General features: G+C 37.0%; 1 protein-coding gene and 1 pseudogene across 1 annotated transcript in view; both read left to right on the top strand.

The window, feature by feature from the left end:
- LOC135206829 (sphingomyelin phosphodiesterase-like) overlaps window positions 1-14,568 on the top strand; it is a 126,398-nt gene that overhangs the window by 103,252 nt on the left and 8,578 nt on the right. The window lies entirely within an intron of this gene.
- On the top strand, window positions 4,244-10,518 carry LOC135206521 (hydroxysteroid dehydrogenase-like protein 1; annotated as a pseudogene).

A 14,568-nucleotide genomic window follows, 5' to 3' on the forward strand; every position in this document is an offset into this window, starting at 1 on the left:
GGAACAGCTTCATACAACGAGTTCATTTGAATTCCCATTCGTTGGTCTATTTACTACTGTCATTTGTTCACACGTTACAGCTGATGGCACTGCGCACCCTGCCGGAATTTTTGGTGACTACAATGTCGATCACGCTGGTGCCATGAAATTGCGATACGGCAGGTCACTTCGGAAGCGCCCACCTTCTTCTTAAAGCAGCTTCTTCAAAGGTCTTCCGAAGAGAGAGAGAAAGAGCGAGAGAAAAAGAGAAGAATTCGAGGACGACAGGCGTTCAGGGATGTTTGTTTGTTTGTATGGTGTTTTTACGTTGCTTTGAACCAGTGGTTATTCAACAACGGGACCAACGGCTTTAGACGCGACTTCCGAACCACGTCGAGAGTGATGAACTTCTATCACCAGAAATACACACATCAGGGATGAATTATTATCATTATGTCATAGCGGCTCTAGAGGATCGATATCGGCCTAGTTATCTGCTGGCCGTGACACGGTGAGGCTACCGATGGGATATTCGTATCGTCGCGTGTGCTCAGATTTCTAAAGGTCGAATCAAGCAGATGATCACCTGATCAATTATGGGGATATTTGTCTTGTACACTCCGGTAACGAAAAGTCGAGGTGCCGGCATGTGTCGAGCTCGACGCTCTCTTCGTGGAAGGATGGTGAATAACTGATGATGAAGAGCAACAGGTGATCTTGATCGCGCCTCGTGACCTATAAAAAAATAAGACAAAGATGGAAGTACTTGTTACGTGAAAATACCATACACTATACCTATATATATATATATATATATATATATATATATATATATATATATATATATATATATATATATATCATTTTTATTTTTGTTTTTATTTTAATTGTAATCTTTTATTATTCTTATTGCTATTTTAATTATATATGTATAGTGATATATATATATATATATATATATATATATATATATATATATATATATATATATATATATAGTAAAATGTATGTTTGTGTTCGTGTAATATGCCTAGATTTTATAAAATAGAGAGAGAGAGAGAGAGAGAGAGAGAGAGCTATGCATTTTAAACTTGTTCATTCACTAGTTTGTTAATAACTTACTGCGTAATGGTTTGTGTACCAAGTACGGAGGTATGATTATAGATAATGAAACTAGAACAGAATAAAGAGCTGCCTTCCTCGACATCAGCAAAATCGACGTCGCCTTCAAATTATTGTTCCCCAAAACCCACTAAATATTTTCCGAAATTTATGAAGTCGATCGGTGACTTCACATCAGCAGAATCAATAAGTTGGGAAGTCTCAGCGTCCTTTGAATCTCGTAAGAAATGTGTTGTTAAAGATGAAGATGGAAGATCGAAATAATGGTGTTAATCAACAGTGATTTTCTAACCTCCATTAAACCAAAATGTGCTATTTTGCATATTTTTGTTTTTGCTTTTCTCGAATCAATTCTGTGCTCAGTTTTTTTTCATTAAGTGTTTTCACGAATTAGTTTGTTTATTTGGGACCTGCAAATTCTTCAAGTTGCAAAAAATCAAAGTGACAATGGGCATTTATGATTTTTCAGAAAATAAGACTTGTGACCTTTTGGGTGTAATTGCTGTATAGAAGTAGATGACGAATCATATATTTATTATTTAAGTGTATTTTTTTTTTATTCATAATGAGAATTAGACACAGCTTTTAGTATTTTTTTTCGGGTAACTTTTATTAATCAATATATAATCAACTGATTAACCAGTTTATCTATCAGTTCATTTATATATTCATTTATTTATGAATTCATTAGATATTTTTAAAAGAAATTTCAACCATTCACCAAGAATTCCTCCGGAAAGAGTTAGCAAGTAAGTTCCTCTATAGATAACTATAGACAATATATTATAAATTTCTCATTATCAATTTACATTATCCCAGATGCGCATGAGACGGATCTCATATTCCATGAACTTGCCAAAGAAGTTCTTACAAATGAAACCGTTTAGGTATGAAGAGAAAAAAGCGAACTGCGGAAAATGTTTAGCAAAGGCCGTACTGAATATCGTAAATATTGAAACTGGTTCTATATCAAAATCTGTTTGCTATGTGAAACACAGAATTTACTGCCTGCTAATCATGACTGGGTAATTAGAGCATTATTAGTACGTTCTCTCATCCTGGTACAAAAATTTATCTAACAAGATAACAAAACTTGTAAGATAAGGCAGATTATTATCATTATATTGCTATTCATGCGCAAGCATCAGAGAGGTAGATGTATCAACATTCAAAATTTAACAATAAAAAATAAAAACGGGTTTTCAAAACCTAAAGAAACAATAGCTGTTCGCTTTTATATGAATAAAAATGCAATTAAAACATTGTCAGCCTCACAAATCACTGAATCGAATCTGTTATCACTGACAACGTCACTGTGGCAGATCACCCTAATACAAGTGCTATGAAATAATTCAGTCACTACGGTGGCTGTACCCAGGATCCTGGTTGTACCCGTAGACCTTGGCTGTAGCTGGTCTTTCTCGTGAGCGCTGTCGCTCACACCAGACTCCTAATGTTAATTGCAAGACTACCACGAACCATGTCTCCCTATTCGTGTAGGAATTGGGGAGACTTTAGAAATCAGCTCTCCTCTTTTATCTGTCATTTGCTTTCCTCTAGTGGGGCGAATGTTTATGTGTGGTACAGTATGCAGCAAAAACTCGTGTGACCCGATTTCAGTGAATTTCTTTGAAAGTCACTAACTGGCAACTCTTACCTTCTTCACATTTCTAATGACGCTAAATTGTAACGACGAGACATTTTTGTAGCTTCGCTCAAAAAAAGATACAGTTCAATTAGCATGGCTTTAAAGTATCAATGTTACATTCTTTATCAAAGTATCAGGTAAATCATGATAAAAAACATTAACGCCTTAATCTTTAATTAAGGTAAATATGAAAAAACGTAAATACTTTACAAGCCAAGTAATTGTTCAGAATACCATCTGCTTCTTCATAGGTATACTTCTCAAGCTATGCTCAGCAAACAAAATATACGTATACCTACGCATACATACATGAAACAGGTAGGCTGGAGAAGTTCCCCGTTGGAACGAGTGGTTGCGTACTCGCCCACCGATTCGGTAGTCGCGAGTTCGATTATGGGCAAATATGAAAAGACGTTAATACTTAATATAGCCAAAGTAATTTGTTCAAGAATACCTCTGCTTCTTCATAGGTAGTAACTTCTCAAGCTATGCTCAGCAAACAAATATACGTATACCTACGCATACATACACGAAACAGGAGGCTAAAGAAGTTCCCCGTTGACGAGTGGGTTGCGTGCTCGCTACCGATTCGGTAGTTGCGAGTTCGATTCTCCGCTCTGCCAACGTGGAATGAGTGGAATTCATTTCTGTTGACAAGAAATTCATTTATTGATAAAATGTGCTTCGGATCCCACAATGACTGTAGGTCCCGTTGCAGGTTAACCAATTGGTTCCTAGCCACTTAAAGATAACTAATCCTTCGGTCCAGTCTTAAGAGAGCTGTAAACAGGCTCAGTGGTCTGGTTAAACTAAGATATGCTAAACCTTTTTTTTTTTTTAGGAGGCTTTGTAAAAAATTTACAAAGTACAGCATAACAACAAGGGTTTCTAGAGAGAACCTTGGCCATATTTTGAAATAAAGATGACGTGAGAGACATAAGGGCAGATAAGAAAATATCATTATTTCATTGGGTTCTTTTCACATCAGTTTTCTTCAGTCTCTCCTTTCTGTCTGCCTGCAATTTTCTCACGGTAATTTGAAATCCATTTCGAAGCTTAATAATGATCCGGAAAAGGAAATTAATAAATACTGTACTTCGTATATCGCTGGACGTTGATAACTATTTTATTTTTTCGTGTGAAATCACTGTTTTTTTCAATCGAGCGGGCTAAAACCACTTCACGCTGTTTACGAACAAACGAAATTCTTCATGAACTAGTATGACGAACAAAATGCCAGCGGGGGTATTGATCTAGAGCGGCGGCATAGCACGCAATCCACGTTCCACTGGAGATTAAGTAAGTGTTACGACATAGTACTAGTATAGGTCCCCGCCGAGGCGCTGTTTTGCGTTACCCAACCCAGCGCTCTCAGTTGAAGTCAGTTCCCTCCGAACATTTATCTAGTGATCATGTCCCTCAGCGGTAACAGTGGTGATAATGATGTGGTCAGACGCAGAGAGGATAACCCTTGACGTGTTTCTGTTCATCGGCATGATAACTGTGACGATTATCGTTCTGAAGTTGCTCGTGGGACGATTTGTAAGATCCATCTTCTACCACGACATATCCAAATGTTTCAAGACAAACCTGAAGGAAAAGTACGGAGGCTGGGCAGGTGAGTCTATATATAGGCTTATGAGCACGCTTCATCTTCAGGAAATCATTAACAAGTCTTATGCTGACTCAGGATAAACTAGGCTTCTGGCAATATTACAGACGCTACCCTCGATTTCGTCCGTATTTCAACCAAAGAATTGTATAACATGTTTCATCATATTTTAGTATCAACTGTATCATTGTTCATATGAGTATTGGAGTGTTTCATGCGTTTGATTGTATCCGCTCTCTTTTTTATCATCCAGTGTTTAATTGGTACTAATCTCGTATAATATATATATATATATAGATATATATATATATATATATATATATATATATAGAATATATATATATATATATATATATATATATATATAGTATATATATATATATATATATATATATATATATATATATATTACTTGCCTTGAGTGAGAGAGAGAGAGAGAGAGAGAGAGAGAGAGAGAGAGATTTTGATGATACTGATGTCAATGCGGCATTTAGAAAAAAAATATAAATAATTATAGACTCCATTTCTGCAAAAAAAATATATCTATTTACGAATTTTCATTACGCTTCGAGCAAAATGTGTTGCATCTGAGGTAGAAGTCTGTTTTGCTAATGATTTGATTAAATGAATACTTAAGATAACAAAAACTTATTCTGTCCCCCAAACCTTCTAAAGGGCCGTGAAATATGATGTCATTACTCCAGAGATTCTTAAATGTTTCTATAGTAGATTTACACACCGTACATCTGATGTCTAAGCCAGTCCCTTACGACTCTCCTGATTGGCTGCTGATAAGCTAATCACAGGGCTGGAAACTCTCAGTCTCTCGAGAGAGGTTCACACAGGCAGTATGTATGTTCCACCTCTCTAGGGAAAAGGATAAGTCTTTCAAAGGTATCCCTCAGGAGCGGTGGAACATACATCCTGCCTATGTGAACTCTCGAGAGAGACTGAGAGTTTCCCGCCCTGTGAGGCTGTGATGGCTTATCAACAGCCAATCAGGAGATTCGTAAGGGACTGGCCTAGATATCGATGCACAGTTGATTGTGAATCTACTATATTGTCGTTTTTCATGGTTTTACCGTTACCATGATTTTTCTAATTCACTTTCTCCTTCCTTGCATGGGACTATAAAAAAAAATACTCTGTTTTTTTTCATCTGTCCATCCGCCAGTGGTGTTTTTGTATGGTAACACTGCGTCCGGGCTTGAAATAGTTACGCTGTGTAAGTTTTTAGGTAAATAAAGGAAAATCTGTTGTACATTTTTGCAACTGAAAAGTGTTTAATTAATTTTACTGTATGCGAAATTACACCGTTAATATTCGAAATAGAATATTGTTATTATTGTCGAATGTAAGCTGCCTTTTCGGGGTGGCGAATGGAACAGCCAGACGCAAATTCCATCAAACAGATGCTAAACCAAGTTACGTCATATCGTATCTGGCTGAAACGCACTTTCTATAAAAATTAACAGTACATCTGATATACTTACGTATAATGAAGTAATACGTTGACATCTTGCCGTAGTGAACAGCGAAAGAAGCAATTTTCCCGCCACTGCGTCTGGCTGTTCCATTCGCCACCCCGAAAAGGGAGCTTACATTCAACAATAATAACAATAACCTATTTCGAATATTAATGGTGTAATTCGCATGCAGTAAATTATTAAAACACTTTTCCGTTGCAAATGTACACCCAAATATCCTTTTTATTTACCTAAAACTTACACGTAGCGTAACTATTTAAAGCCCGGGGACGCAGTGTTACCATACAAAACCCACAGCCGGATGGACAGATGAAAAAAAAAACAGAGTAATATGCTTTGGCAGTGGTGACTGGGTCCACGGACGGCATCGGCAAAGCCTATGCGCACGAGTTGGCTGAACGTGGTTTCAACATCGTGCTCATTTCAAGAACTCTCGTGAAGCTCGACAAAGTGGCTGAAGAAATAAGTAAGTCTTTGCGAGGTGATGGGGGAACACCCTTCTCTTCCTTTTCCCGATTACTTTCCATTGTTTCATTCCATGTGACTGATTCTGACACATTTTTTGAATTCCACACCGATTTCATTTGCCGATAAACTTGTTCAATATCAATTTATCTTTCATGTGATGATTAGGATGTTTTAAAGTTCAATGGAGTTCATGAAAACGGATAGCTTGTTATTTCTTATCTGCTACACTTGTTTGGGTACATTTTCTACTTCGTAGGAGCAAACCTTTCGTGCTGCATTGAGAAATTTAATAGCGTTTAACTTTGGCGTCTGACTGAGCAAACTTTTCCGCCTAACTAGGCCTAGCAAAAGCTTTCTCGTAGATGTTAACCCTTCACTTCCCTCTCCTCAGGAGTCAAGCACAACGTGGAGGTTGAGGTGATTCAGGCCGACTTCTCAGAAGGGAGAATGATCTACGATCACATTGCGGACAGTTTGTCTAACAAAGATATTGGGATTCTTGGTAAGGCAGGTTTTGCGAAATGTTTCATATTCTTAACGGTATTTCAGATTTTCAGGGTCATTTGAAATTGTCTTGTACGTTTCATATTCCATAAGGACATTTCAAATTTATTTGGGGTTACTTGTTTCTTATGGTTGTAATATGACTATTTTAAATTATTCAAGTTTTAGGCGCCGAAAGTGCTACTCCTGTCGGCCGAAGCAGGTTTAAAAAAAAAAAAAAAAAAAAAAAACCAAAAAAAAAAAAAAAAAAAAAAAAAAAAAACTGAAATTACAGATGATGCTATTTCCTATATGCCAACTTTGACCTAGCTTGTTAGGAGACCTTGGATGAATTCTCTCTTTCTTGTGTTTTATTTACATAAGTCATGAGGGCATTCTATCATGGCATGATTCTATGCTGTGAAGCTTAGGCCTAATCCATAAGGGTGTTCATTGTTCTTATTTATATTAAGATCAGCGATAATAATTACTATACAGAAGGCAGAGGTCGTCAAAAACAACAGCCAATTCATTCCAGATAGCAATGCCCTTCTGTGAACCCATGATTTTCCCAGACCTCGTGTGATCGATTTCTCTAGGGCTGCTCATTTCCAACAGTGAACAACGTCGGCGTCCTCGCCGTCCCACCAAGTTCGAGAACATCACCGAAGACGAGGTGGTTTGGAACCAAGTGATCGTGAACGTGGCTTCCGTGCCAGCAATGTCCAAGATAGTCCTCCCTGGAATGCTGGTCAGGAAACGCGGGCTCATCGTAAATGTCGCCTCTTCAGCTGCCGTTGGCTCCCTTTCCATTATTCCAGGTTTATGCTGCCACGAAGGTGAGACCGTCGCGGTACATAGGCCTACACACAAACACACAACTGGGATACATCACGAATGTTTCAAAGAATTACGAGTGATTTCAAAGGTGAATATAGGAAGCTGCTTTAATTATGAATACCAGAGAATATTAATAACAAGGGGCAATAATAATGCATACAAATATACACAAATAAGTGCGCGCGTAGCTTATATTCCTTTAATCCTTTGCTTCTTTGCAGGTATTCGTAAGGAGCTTCAGCAAAAGTCTGGAGTTTTGTAATATCAGACGGACAGGAGTCGACGTTCAAACGGTGCTGCCCGGCGGCAGTTGCCACGAATATGACCGCTTGGAGCAAGACCATAAGCAAACCAAGTAAGTGAGATCGGTACAGTTGAATATTGAGTAATTTTAAGTTGTGCCTTTTATACGCAACACATCATATTACTGTATAGTTAATTTAAATTGAAAATACCTTTATATAGGGGAAATCAAATCACTATGTAATAATATATTTGACCTTTTATTATAATGAAGGTCAAATTAATATTAATTACATAGAGATATGGTTTATTATATTTGAAAAACATATTACTGTATAAATTGATTTAAATTTTACCTTTTTTACATAAAAGCAAATCAGGTGACTGTATGATTAATTCTATATTGGCCTTTTAAATATAGCAGATCATATTACTGTAAAAATTAAATTAAGGAAAAAATATAAACTGGAGAGAGAGAGAGAGAGAGAGAGAGAGAGAGAGAGAGAGAGAGAGAGAGAGAGCGAGAGAGAGAGAGAGAGAGAGAGAGAGAGAGAGAGATTTTCTCATTATTGCATAAACGCTGAATTTATCTGGGAAGAGCCCTTTAAGTCTTTCTTTAAACAGTGTAAATGTGAGACTAAAACAATTCAGATTTTATATTTTGGCTTAAATCTACAAAAAAAGACAATAGGTAACTCTCAACAATAATTTCTTATGATGTTGATTAACTTATCTAAGGTTTTTTGCTAGAAGTTGTTGATTATGATCAAAATGCGTTTTTCACAAAAGATTCACTTGGCGGATCGAGAAATGACTGAGCATCACTTTCTTTTAGGTCTAGGCGTTCCAACTGCGCCAAGTTTGCCAGACACGCTGTCGCCACAATAGGTTACGCTAGTGAAACTGCTCTGGGTATTGGAACCATGATTACAGGATAGTGGTAACACTGACTTTCTCTCCACTAATATGCTGTATATATATATATATATATATATATATATATATATATATAAATGTATATATATATATAATATTATATATATGTATATATAAATGTATATATATATATTATTATATATATATCTATATATATATATATATATATATATATATATATATATATATATATATATATCGAACTACAAATGTCCTTTATTATCTAATTCGCTCTACCTCGGAATTAATATATTTTTCATATATGTTTAACCGAGGGGAAATTTATTAAGCGATAATAGAATTGGCGATCGACAGACGCGAACCATCGACCTCTCAATCCCAGGACTGGCAGTGAAGCCGCAAACAACCCCGCCACCGAGCCAGTCCTGGGATTGAGAGGTCGATGGTTCGCGTCTGTCGATCGCCAATTCTATTATCGCTTAATAAATTCCCCCTCGGTTAAACATATATGAAAAATATATTAATTCCGAGGTAGAGCGAATTAGATATTAAAGGACATTTGTAGTTCGATATATGTATAGAATCACGGTAATGTGATAGACATATATATATATATATATATATATAGTATATATATATAAATATATATATATATATGAATAATTATCACACACCGTGATTCATATAAATCATTCGAGCTACAATGTCCTTTCATATCTAATTCGCTCTACCTCGAATTGATATATTTTCAAATACTTATTATGTACAGAAGGAGAATTTTTAGTTGATAATAATTTCGTCCCCTCATGGGATCGAACCACTGTCCAATGGACGAGAACGAAATCACACACACACACACACACACACACACACACACACACACACACACATATATATATATATATATATATATATATATATATATATATATATATATATATATATATATATATATATACGACACGTGCGATATGCCTTCTTTAGAAGGCTTGAATTATAAGCTGAGTTGACCAACCTCATAATTTTAAATCAAATTAACCTGACTGAAGAACCGATAGACCATAAACTCAACACGGCCATAAATTAAAAAAAAAAACTAGTTTTTTGATGGAAACAAAAAAAATGGTCATCAATTATTTGAACTCGTAATGATTTTTAGTCTTTAATTTAACAACAATTTGCGTCATGAGACCATCATGAAGAAACTAAGAAGGTACTTCATGCAGCACTGCTTGTTGGAAGCTCTCTTTGGCCTGGGTTAGCCTAGCGTCTGATCTTATGGGAAAAGTTGCCCAGTTGCCCAAACATTTGCCAAAACATTACAGTTCCTATTGGCATCAAACTAAACTTGGAACCTTCACTAGTTTATATCACATCGGAGGTGATTACTTAGTTGTAATGTATAAAAGAATTGCGTCAACGAAGAAACAATGAAGTTACAGAATGCAACACTGCTTGGGACGCTCTCTTTGTTCAGGGTTAGCCTAGGGTTTAACTAAACTTAAACCTTCACTGGTTTATTTCACATCGGAGGTGATTATCTAGTTGTAATGTATAAAGCAGTATTCACAATAGCACTAATGACGAGTAGTGATACACACGGGTAACTGATCAAATAGCAAATATCTGTCAAATTATGAATGTATTGCTCAATATAACGTACCCTTTTCCAGCTGATGATGGCACGAGCACTGCCAGAATGGATGATCACGAGGTCTGCGCAATACATCATCCGTTAAGCTCCTTGGCTGTGGCAGCCACGGTTGAATTGATGGTATTTGATACGAAAGCTGCGATTCGACAGAAGTAATAAGAGATTTCAGAGACTTAATTATGTTTTTCTCGACTCACGGGAAGTATTAGAATAAGAAGTGTTAACTCAAAAGGCGGGAGCTGTTCATCTCAAGTAATAAGAAGTGAACTGATATAGTTACCAATATTCATGCTTTTGAATTACTTTAGATAAATAAAACACTTGAATATAAGAAAGGACAGTGAATATCTTGTGATATCAATATATGTGTATGTGTATGTGTGTGTGTTGTGTACATGTACGTATGTAAGTATACGTTTGTTTTTTAAACTCTATCGCTGCGAAAACTGTTTCTGGTGATAGCACTGACATTTCCTTAATACCAATTATTGAGAATTCTAGAAAAAGGTTCATAATTCGTAATGTCCATCCAAACCTTATTCATATTACATTCAACTTATTGTTTCCAAACTACTATTTTTTGTAAGAAATATACAAAATCGTAAGCAATTCACCATTAATGTTTTTCTGGAAGAAATTATAAAACAGGATTGATCAAAATATGCTATGGATAGATTCATTTAATAAAGATTGATGATTGTCCATAAAAGGTTTTATAAACTGATTTATTATCCTAGCCGGAATCAATTGCTGAGGAGCACTTAAATGGCGACAAGAAACCTAGAAGTATTATCCTCCATCTATGATTTTCCTCAATTCGGTGGCAGGCGGCACGGAGATTATGGTCAGTTATTGACGATTCCGCAGAGCTCGTTCTTATGGCAAGTTGGAATCCTCTGGGCAGGTAAACATCTCAGGTGGCTCCAGGTAATGATTGTGTTTGTTTCTGTTGAATGACAAGAGCAGACGAACGATAAACAGTGACGCTTGAAGCGAGTGTACAAAGGTGATAAGGTGAGTTGTCTTTTCTTATATTCTTCATACTGGTAATGAATATACGTTAAAAGAAAGTCCAAAATGAAAACGGGTCTAAGTCAACATTGTATAGTGATATAGCCATTTATGTATATTAAGATTTTTTTTTCTTTTAACAGTCGATGTTTTGTTTGCATAATGGTTATATCCCCAGATTACGTAAAAATAAAGATCGTTTTCTAACTCGTAATTTGGTAACGCTGTAATCTCAGTTTTTTTCTTTTTTCCTACATCATTCTGAATTGCTCCTAATTTATCTTCTTGCTCTGAGCACGAGAGCACATTCGAGTGGGATTGGGTAGAATCACATAACTTAGGCAAGACACATTTTACCTTTGTAATGTTGCCTAAATGAATTTATCTTGCAGTTTGGTAGTCTTACACTGCGTTTAAATCACACACTGTATCAGCCATTGTTTTGTTTTTATCTTGGAAATGTGGTTCTATACGTACCTCACATACTGCGCAAACAGGTCCTTATCAGCGGCCATATTGAGGGTCAGCTGATCGACGCTAGCTGCCGTCAGTGTTTGAACTCCGTAAGCCTCCTGAGACGTGTACCTGGTAAGAGGCGAAGATACCCTACTTTAAACTTGGAACCATTACAATTTCACGGTTAGGAAAAATAATTATAAAGCTACGGTTGTTCAATCTCATACTTGGCAATCTTTATCGTGTGGATGATTAATAGCATTTTTTTATTGCTTGCGTCTAGGGAATGGATGACCAAATGCCTTTTACCAGCCCTGTTCTGAAGAGATAGGGGAAGTATGTATGAAGCTACGGTTTTTCCAATCTGATACTTGTCACAGTTTTTATCACGTGAATGATTAATAGCTTTTTTCATTGCAGCGATGAGACTTGCCTCTTAAAGGATACAAAATGATACGAATCAGGAGGAAAAACTGAAGAACGGAAGAGAATTCCAAAGCTTTGCCGTTGAGGTTTGAAAAGTCACCGAATTATACCAGTCTTTCATAGGCATCCTTACTGCCACACTTAGTGACGGGAGTGTAATTTGCGGGTGACCTGGTTCGAATGTTGTACTGACAAAAGCAGGTCCAAGAGGATATTGCTTATTTTACACACACACACACACACACAGACACACACAACACACACACACATATATATATATATTATATATATATATATATATATATATATATATATATATATAATCTTCTTCTTTCCCAGCTTTATCCCTATTCGGGGTCGCCGTTTCTAATGAGTCTCTTCCATCTACCTCTGTCCCGTGTCATTTCCATCCCATCTCCCTCTCCCTCATATCATCTCTAATGCAATCTTTCCACCTGGTCTTAGGTCTTCCTCTCCTTCGTGTTCCATCCACCTCCACGTCCATCACTTCTCTTGCCATGTGTTGATCTTCTCTTCTCGTCAGGTGGCCATACCATCTTAACCTTGCCTCTTGCACTTTCTTTGATGCATCAGTGACTTTTACTGCACCCCTAATATGTTCATTTCTAACCCTGTCCTTTTTGGTTACTCCACTCATCCACCTAAGCATCCTCATCTCGGTTACGTTCAACTTTCTGCCCTCTGTTTTCTTTAGAGGGGCTGCTTCCAATCCATATGTCATTGCTGGTCTGACCACTGCCTTGTGCACTCTGCCCTTTAATCTTATAGGGACTTTCCTATCACATATGACACCAGACACCTTCCTCCAGTTGTTCCAACAACACTGAATCCGGATGTTAATTTCCTCTTCCATGTTCCCCTCATTGTCAATCACTGAGCCAAGGTACTTGAATTTATGAACCCTTTTGATGTTTCCTCCGCCTAATTTGATTGTTGTTTGCTGGTCGTCATCCAATTCAGTTGTCATATATTCTGTCTTTTTCCTGCTTATTAAACCTCTACTCTCCAAGGCATATCTCCATCTTTCAAGTTTCCTCTCCAGTTCTTCCCTGTTCTCGGCTACCAAAACTATGTCATCTGCATAGAGCAGACACCATGGTGGCTCCTCCCTGACATCCTCTGTTAACACATCCAAGACGATGTTAAACAGAAGTGGGCTTAGAGCAGATTCCTGATGTAACCCGACTCCAACTTGGAAATTTTCTGTTCTTCCAACTGTAGATCTGACACTGGTCTTTACATTTCTATACATCTCCCTGATCATGCTGACATACTTCTCCATCACTCCTCTCTCCCTGAGACATCTCCATATTCCCTGTCGTGGTACTCTGTCATATGCCTTCTCAAGGTCTATAAAGGCCATATGCAAGGCCTTTTACTTCTCTCTGTACTTTTCCATAATTTGTCTCAGAGCGAAAATACCATCCACAGTACTAAGCACCTTCATGAATCCTAGTTGCTGTCTACCGATGAAAACTTGCTGCCGTAATCTTTCATCCATAATTCTTTCAAATACCTTCAGTGTATGTGACATGAGCTTTATTCCTCGGTAATTTTCACAACACTGTATGTCCCCTTTCTCTTTGAATATTGGGATTAATATACTTTCTCTCCATTTTTCGGGTATCGTCTCACTTTCCATAATCTTTTTCATTAACTGCCACAATATGTCAATTCCTTCCTCATCAAGAGCCTTCCAGGCGTCTGCAGGTATGCCATCTGGTCCCACTGTTTACTATTTTTCATCTTTCCCAGTGCCATTCTAACCTCAGCTTTTGTTATTTCTGTGACTGTTCCACAATTTGTGTGTCCGTCTCCTCTTAGAAACCTTTCATTTTCTTCATTCAATAAGGCCTCAAAATATTCTTCCCATCTCCTTATTATGTCTCTCTCATTTCTCAGTATATTTCCATCCTTATCCTTAATCTGTCTTATGTGTGTTATAGCCTTGGTATTCTTATTTCTCATGTGTGCTAGTTTAAAGATCTTTCCTTGCCCTTCCTTGGTATCTAGCTCTTTGTAAAGCTGATCATATGCTCTATCCTTAGCAATTGCTACAGTTTTCTTTGCTAATTTATTTGCTTCTTTATAGGCCATCCAGTCCTCTTCCATTTGGGTCCCCTCCCACCTTTTCTTTGTTTCTCTCTTTTGCTTTGTTACATCCTTTACTTCTTCACTGAACCACCACTTTCCTTATTTTCGAACATCTTGCCACTACTCT

This window comes from Macrobrachium nipponense, chromosome 31, assembly GCF_015104395.2.
Source record: "Macrobrachium nipponense isolate FS-2020 chromosome 31, ASM1510439v2, whole genome shotgun sequence".
Classification (NCBI taxonomy): Eukaryota; Metazoa; Arthropoda; class Malacostraca; order Decapoda; family Palaemonidae; genus Macrobrachium; species Macrobrachium nipponense.